We start from the raw sequence: 7509 nt of genomic DNA, 5'->3' as shown, positions 1-7509 counted from the left end.
TCAAATGGACTTCTAAAAGTTCTGTTCATGACAGCAGTCAGGAAGTTAAGACCATCTCCAGCAGGTAGGCAAAATTTTACCTATTTTGTCATGCCACATCAGCTTTCAAATGGACTTCTAAAAGTTCTGTTCATGACAGCAGTCAGGAAGTTAAGACCATCTCCAGCAGGTAGGCAAAATTTTACCTATTTTGTCATGCCACATCAGCTTATTCATCCAACACATCATTCAATAACACCCATTTGGGCCATTTACCTTCCATTCCTGCAACAACTAGTTTTTCAGAAAGTTTTTTAGTTTATTAGGGACCCACATGTCTCCATCATATACCCCACCATATTTCTCCACCATATTTATTCATTTCTTTTTCCCTATTTGATATATGTTATTATTATTATTAAAATTATTATTCATATATTTATAATTAATAATTTTTTTTAATAATGCAATAAAAAATATATAATATTTAATAATATATTTTTAATTTAATTTTTTATATCAAAAATTCAAAAAAATAAATAAAAACAAAACACACGATATTATTAATCACACCCAATACCAAACATACACGGATTATTAAAAATATTGAAGAAAACACATAGTAAATTGGTAAATCTAATCGAGGGTTGTTCCAAATTTCTGCCAAATGTGCTCAACCAGATCCTTCTTCAACTGAATATGTTGGACCCTATCTCGTAGCTCGGCTCTAGTCGGAATATTCGAATCGGACCGGCCTTGAACATGCACTTGAAACTCAGGCAATACTTCTGTTTGAACATTGAAAGAGGCACTAGAGCCTGATGACTGTTCGAAGTCTAGATTTTCCCAGTTTCAGGAATACGTATCTCGTTCATCCTCTACTATCATGTTATGTAAAATAATGCACGCCCTCATAATTTTCCCCTAAGACATCAAGGTTCCACATTCTAGCTGGTTGGTGGACAATAGCAAACCGTGCCTGGAGAACCCCGAATGCGCGTTCCACGTCCTTCCTGCATGACTCTTGTTGTTTGGCAAAAAATTGCTGTTTGTTTCCTTGGGGCATTTGAATTGACTGGACGAAGACAGGCCATTTAGGATAGATTCCGTCAGCAAGATAGTATGCAAGATTGTATTGTCTCCCATTCACAGTGACATTTACCCTTGGAGCTTCACCCGACTCAATGTCGTCGAAAACTGGCGACCTATCTAGTACATTTATGTCATTTAATGTACCAGGCAATCCAAAAAAAGCATGACATATCCACAAATCATATGAGGCAACTGCCTCAAGGATAACTGTTGTTGTTCCCTTGTGTCCACTAGTAAACTGCCCTTGCCAAGCCTTTGGACAATTCTTCCATTGCTAGTGCATGCAATCGATACTTCCAATCATCCCAGGAAAACCACGATCATGGCCAACTTGGAGCAACCTCTGCAAGTCATCCAAATTTGGCCGTCTTAAGTATTCATCTCCAAAACAGGCTATTACCCCTTCACAAAACTTGCGAGTACACTCAATTGCAGTGGATTCCCCTATCTTCACGTACTCATCACAAGCATCCGCTGCCACTCCATATGCAAGCATGCGTATGGAAGCCGTACACTTTTGGATCGGCGTTAAGCCAAGCTTTCCTGTATTATTGCGTCTTTGAATGAAGTAGTTGTCATAATTTGATATAGAGTCCACAATCCGCAAAAAAAGTGGCCTCTTCATTCGATACCTCCGTCGGAATTGTTCATCAGTGTAGGTGCATGACTCAACAAAGTAGTCGGCCATGAGCCTCTCATGAGCAACATGGTGATCTCTATATATTGATTTTCTCTTATGGGGTTGTTCGCTTCTCCTTTGCAATTCTTCAAAAAGTTCTTGCTGCCTATCAAGTATTTTTCCTTCTAGCTCCCATTGTCGTTGGAACTCTTCGAGATCAAAGCCATTTGGGGGTAGATCCATTGGGTTGTTTGAAGAAGAAGGTTTGAATTGCTAAGTGTTGATAGTGAGTGGTTTTCATATGATGTGTGATACATTATTTATAATGAATGACCTACGGATTCCAATAAGTTGAATGAAAGGATTAGGTATGGTTCAATTTCAGAAGCTAGTTGGTAGATATGTCCAGATTCATTTTTGTAGTATAGTGGCTAGTCTTGTCACTTTCAATTTCAGAAGCTAGTTGGTAGATTTGGCCAGATTTATTTTTGTAGTATAGTGGCTAGACTTGTCACTTTTAATTTCAGAAGCTAGTTGGTAGACATGGCCAGAATCATTTTTGTAGTATAGTGGATAGACTTGTCACTTTCAATATCAGAAGCAAGTGGGTAGACAAGTCATTTTCAATTTTCAGAAGCAAGTGGGAAGAAATGGTCAAATTAATTTTTGTAGTATAGTGCATAGACTTGTCACTTTCAATATCAGAAGCACGTTGGTAGACATGTCACTTTCAATTTGAAACAGTAAAACACACAATATGGAACTTAAAGATCAAACAGATCCTTCTTCAACGTGTTATAAACATACTCATCTTCTTCATCACGATCTTCTTTGTTCTTCAAGATCATCCACACCTCCAACTTCTTAGCATAAGCAGCTTGTTTCTGACCTGCGGCGTACTCCAACATCGCTGAAACAGTACTTTCCATAGATTGTTGATAGTTTTCACGAGCAGATGCTAGATTGGAGAACTCATCTTCAATTGCCACTTTTGATTTCCTTGAAGTGGATGATTTACTAGAGGAAGTTCTAACTTTCTTCTTTCTTGCATCCCTACCCTCTGGACGGACAAGGGTAGGAATGGAGGATTCAACATCTTCGCTACTACTCTTTCTTTTAGAGCTACTACTACCCGATGCATTTGTTCCAGTCATATATCTGGGTTGATTTCGCACCACCTTCCACTCTTCCTCCAAAATAAACCTCGTACCTTGTAGGTGTTAAAAAATGCCCATAGGTCCTCAAACACAGTGCAAGACAAGGAAAAGACGATAAACGTTATTATCCAAGTCAATACGGTCCTTTTTTCCCACTATTGGAGTTCTCATTCACGTAGTCTTTAATTTTACCCCAAAAGGTGTCATCTTTTTGATTGTTACCCAATTCACTATCATTGCTAACGTGAAAATAACTAGTTAGCAAAAGGATGTTGTCTTCGGTGCTCCAAGTATCGTAAGTAGTTTTCTTGACTGATTGTTGGGTTGGAGGTAGAAAACTATGGGGAGTATCCCCACCAACATTTCCCAAAGATACCTGGGTGGAAAAATCTGGGATGTCTGTCGATCCACTACTGAAACGAGGAGTCGTTGGCTGGCTCGACTCCGGATTTGGAACGTTCATATGAGAAGGAACATAGCTGTTTCCAAGAGATGGTTGATACCCATAAGGAAGATAAGGGTATTGCATGCCAAAATTTGGTTGCATCATATAGGGCATTTGAAAATTGGGTTGCATCCCGGTATTTTGATTATTTTCTGGGCGTTGCATATTTGGATGTTGAGGTTGATTAGGAAAGTTGTAATTGAAGGGGGAAATTAGGAAAGTTTTGTGATGGTTCCATGAAGAAGATTGAAGAAAATAGTTTCAGAAACAAAAAGGAAGGAAAATAGGGTGTTGAAAACTCATTTTTTTTTGGTGTCCAAATAATACAAAGTTAGGCTCTATTTATAGAGCTCGAAAAATTATGAATTATGGTGCAAAAATAAAAAATTAATTCTGAGTAAATTATTGTCAAAATATCAATTAATAATTGAGGATGGGGTAAAAAAGCATGGCCCAATCAGAGGGCAACACGCGTCCGCGTGCAGGACAAGGCTGTCAGCAGCCCTGCACGTGGACGCGTGTTGCCCTCTGATTGGGCCACGCTTTTTTTCCTTTTTTTTTTAATTCCAGCTGCTGTATGGTGGGGCCCGCTTGAGTCAGATTTGTGCAGAGAAAACGGTAGGGAAAATTTTCCCATCTTTGCCTCCGTTTTTCATTTCCCTATCCCAAAAACTACCTGCTGTACCAAAAAACTCTCCCAAAAACCACCTGCTGCAGGTGGTCTAACAAGTAAATAACAACACCAAAGGGATATTTTCTATTTTGCTAATCCAGAGGAAACAGCGTTATACTTAGCATTGTTGGAGAGCAAAATGTCATTTATAAGAAAAGTTAAACCATTTGATTTGCTGTCTACGTCTTTGATTAGTTGTTAAATAGTTGTTTTTACCTTAAGAAAGTAAGTTGGTGGAGGGCATATACTAGTTTATGTGAGAGATGTAATATTCAGAAAATAACTAGATTTCTTCACTCAGCCTCAAGTATCTGCAGCCACTGTAAGTTTCGAGAAGGAGACAGCAGTAGTATGTGTTGTTCCTGAAGTAAAGGTTGCGAATGATTGGCAGAAGGAATTGGGAGAAAAGCTTGCAAACCACTTAGTTGTTCCTGAAGTAAAGGTTGCGAATGATTGGCAGAAGGAATTGGGAGAAAAGCTTGCAAACCACTTAACAACTTGTGGATTTAAGTCCGGCCTTCAAGGTGATTTTTTATTTTCATATTCAGAATTATCAGAATTATCAGGCCCTTGACTTGTTTTGTTGTTCTGTTATTGTGCTTGGAGATTTTTATTTTCGTATTGAGATGCTTTTGGATTCATAAATATTATTTCACATCTTAAAATCTAGCATTTTCTTAGTGATCGTTCCACTGTTCAAGATTAATAATTTTGCACTTATGTCATTATGAGACGAGATGAAACAGCTACATTAGGTCATAATAAATAGTTATAATTTAGGTTCAAGATACTTCACAATATGTGCAGAGTTATTTCTGTCTTTGTCCTGGGTTTTTTATTCAATATGCCAATCAAAGAATATTGCAAAATTTCCTGTATATTCTTTTCTGCGTAAGTTATTTCCACTATCTTGGACACTCATAAACTTCTTTTGAGAGAGAATATACATCAACTGGAACTGAGGAAAAGGAAGAAATTACATAAGCTATTTCTCACTTGTAGAACCAGCAATGTAGCATCTACCATGCACAAACTCCTTTTTACTGATCTCTTAAGAATCTCTTTTTTACCTTTCGAACACTTCCAGTCTTACGAATTGAAGCCGTCGTAACATGTTGCAACTTGCCTAGCAGAAGTTTCTTTCTTTCTTTTTTTCCTTTTTTTCCCCTTTTTTTTTCCTTTTCTTTCTTTTCATAAACCTGCAGTACTAACTAGTTTACTAATTGTTTGTCTTCCTTTTGTTTATTTCCCTTCTTATGACTGTGCCTATCACATTGTCCAATGAAGTAAGAGTTTTTATTGAGTTCATTTAATCTGTTGCTCGATGTTTCAGGCATTCCTTCCAACACTTGACTCCCAAGTCCCACCAAGTCAATATAACAAAAACCTCAATCTGCTGTCTTTGTATGTGATTAAAAGTGAAATTGGGGTTGCTGGGCTAATTAATTGCAAGACATTATTACATCCAATTATAAAGAGTAAATCCCTTCAAGCAATATCTGCCTGCTCCTCGGGAAATCTGGTTCCTTCATGAAATATATGCCCAGTTCGCTTCTCCTATAGATTCAGCTTATAACTACCTGCTTAACCCCGTCTTCACTTGAATTGGTGCTTCCACCTAACTGAACAACTTTCATACCCCACAGTGAATAGATGGCACTGGTTTGGCCTGAGAACAATCTGAGTGCTGCATTGTTCCCACCAGCCCCAGAAGGCTCTCATCTGATCCGTGTTTGACATAAAAACAATGTTAAGAAGACAGTACTCAGACCTGGGGGTTTTTATATCAATAAGAACAATTGGCTGGATGAAACCTCAGTTGGAGCCGAGTTACCTCAACCAACTTGTGTAGGATTTAGGTTGTGCCTATTTTCATTTGTTTCAATAAAGTGAGAGTGTAACCTTATATTGTGGTGATAGAATGTTAGACCTGTACACATTCATAAGGTTCCAGAATCACTTGTGACGTATTTGGTATATCAAGGTTGCACTTGGATGAATTATTAATTGCACTAACAAATTACGATAATTGCAATTATTGATGATGAATTTGGTTATCGTCCAGTCTACTTCTGTTAATAAAAGTCACTGACAAGATACTGATGCAAGTTTGACACAGTGCAGTTTTTTAGTGAGACTTTCCCATCAGTAAGAAGCCTAACTTTACAAGAAAATGAATTTGTCTGAGATTTTCCCTAACTGAATGACCCTCTTGAAATGTTTATCCAGCAAGTTATTCATAGTCTGAAAAACCAATTTGGTCTGCGTACTAGGCTTTCATTCTCAAATTGGTCCCCCTGGTCCCCCCACTTTATTTTTTTCTCAACCTGGTCCTTGTACCACTGATGTAACCTTAGTCCTATTTTAATTTTTGGTTAAAAATCCGTTAAATAGGAAATGAAAAAGACAATTATCCCCTAAACCCATATTTCCTCATAATTAAAAGGTCTATAATTTTATTGAGGTAAATGCTATTCCTTTTTCATCAATGAATGATTTTTTTTTCCTGTCAAATATACAACATTCACTGCTTTATTAAAATTTACCTCATCACTATCGAGTACTTGACTCCTACATTAAGGGTGACCGCAGCCACCACATGCTCTTTGACATCCTCAGTGGCAGCATCTTCAACTCCGATAGCTATCTGGAAGCTCCAGCAATGCATCACCATCCTCAAGTTCAGCACCCTATCCTTAACTAATTAGAGTAGTCGACTGTAACAATTACAGGGAGTGTATTCAAGGCTCCTTTTTCCATTATCTCTGCTTTATGCTCTTTCATATTTCTTATAATAGTATAAACATTAGAGCCTCTCTCTATGTGTGCTTGTGTTCAATTATACGTATAGGATGAGGCAGATGATAACTTCTTTGAAATTGCACAAACTGAAACACAAATAAGCACCCATGCACACTCTGTAACTTCATCCGAAGTTCCACATTTTGTGTAGATGAGGCTTTGTTAGGTAACCTAAACTATAAATGAGGTATCTTATAACATCGATCAAAAGCAGGTAGACGCCACACATGAGCAAGATAATACTGGAAGGAACCTCCAAGCAGATGGGATGTTTTACAAGTCCTTCAATATTGATATATAATAGGGGAAATTGCTTCTGGCCATTTGATAATCACATTTTTATTACAATTTTATACCCTCATTATTTATTTTTAATGAATAAATATACCACTAATAATTGTTTTTATCTTTAATTGCAGGTTAATGAAGAATAAAGCCAAAGATCTCTTCTCTAAACAAAAACTCATGAATTAATGAAGAACACAAGCAAGAGCCAAAAAGTCCAAGCCTAGAATCAAGCCGAGTAGCCTATGGAAGCCGGAGAAAATAAAAAAATCAAATATGAAAAAAATATATTCAAGATAGTTAGCCGCAAAGAAACAACGATATCTCTCAATCCGGAAGACGAAATTTAACATATAATATATGAAAATCGCCTATCTCGACGAGACGAAGCCATCCGTGAAGGCAGAAATTTGATAGGACATCAATGATAGCATCTATGCTAGTATCGATACTGACA

The 7509-nt window shown here is 37.4% G+C and overlaps 1 long non-coding RNA gene and 1 pseudogene across 1 annotated transcript; one reads left to right on the top strand and one right to left on the bottom strand.

The window, feature by feature from the left end:
* LOC109846779 lies at window positions 616–3722 on the bottom strand (annotated as a pseudogene).
* LOC109846816 lies at window positions 4076–7228 on the top strand. The gene is made up of 3 exons (XR_002248577.1): window positions 4076–4338; window positions 4408–4489; window positions 7187–7228. It is a non-coding gene; the product is annotated as an uncharacterized LOC109846816 (long non-coding RNA).

The sequence above is a fragment of the Asparagus officinalis genome, chromosome 7 (genome assembly GCF_001876935.1).
Source record: "Asparagus officinalis chromosome 7, Aspof.V1, whole genome shotgun sequence".
NCBI lineage: Eukaryota > Viridiplantae > Streptophyta > Magnoliopsida > Asparagales > Asparagaceae > Asparagus > Asparagus officinalis.
This window is presented reverse-complemented; position numbering and strand designations above follow the sequence as displayed.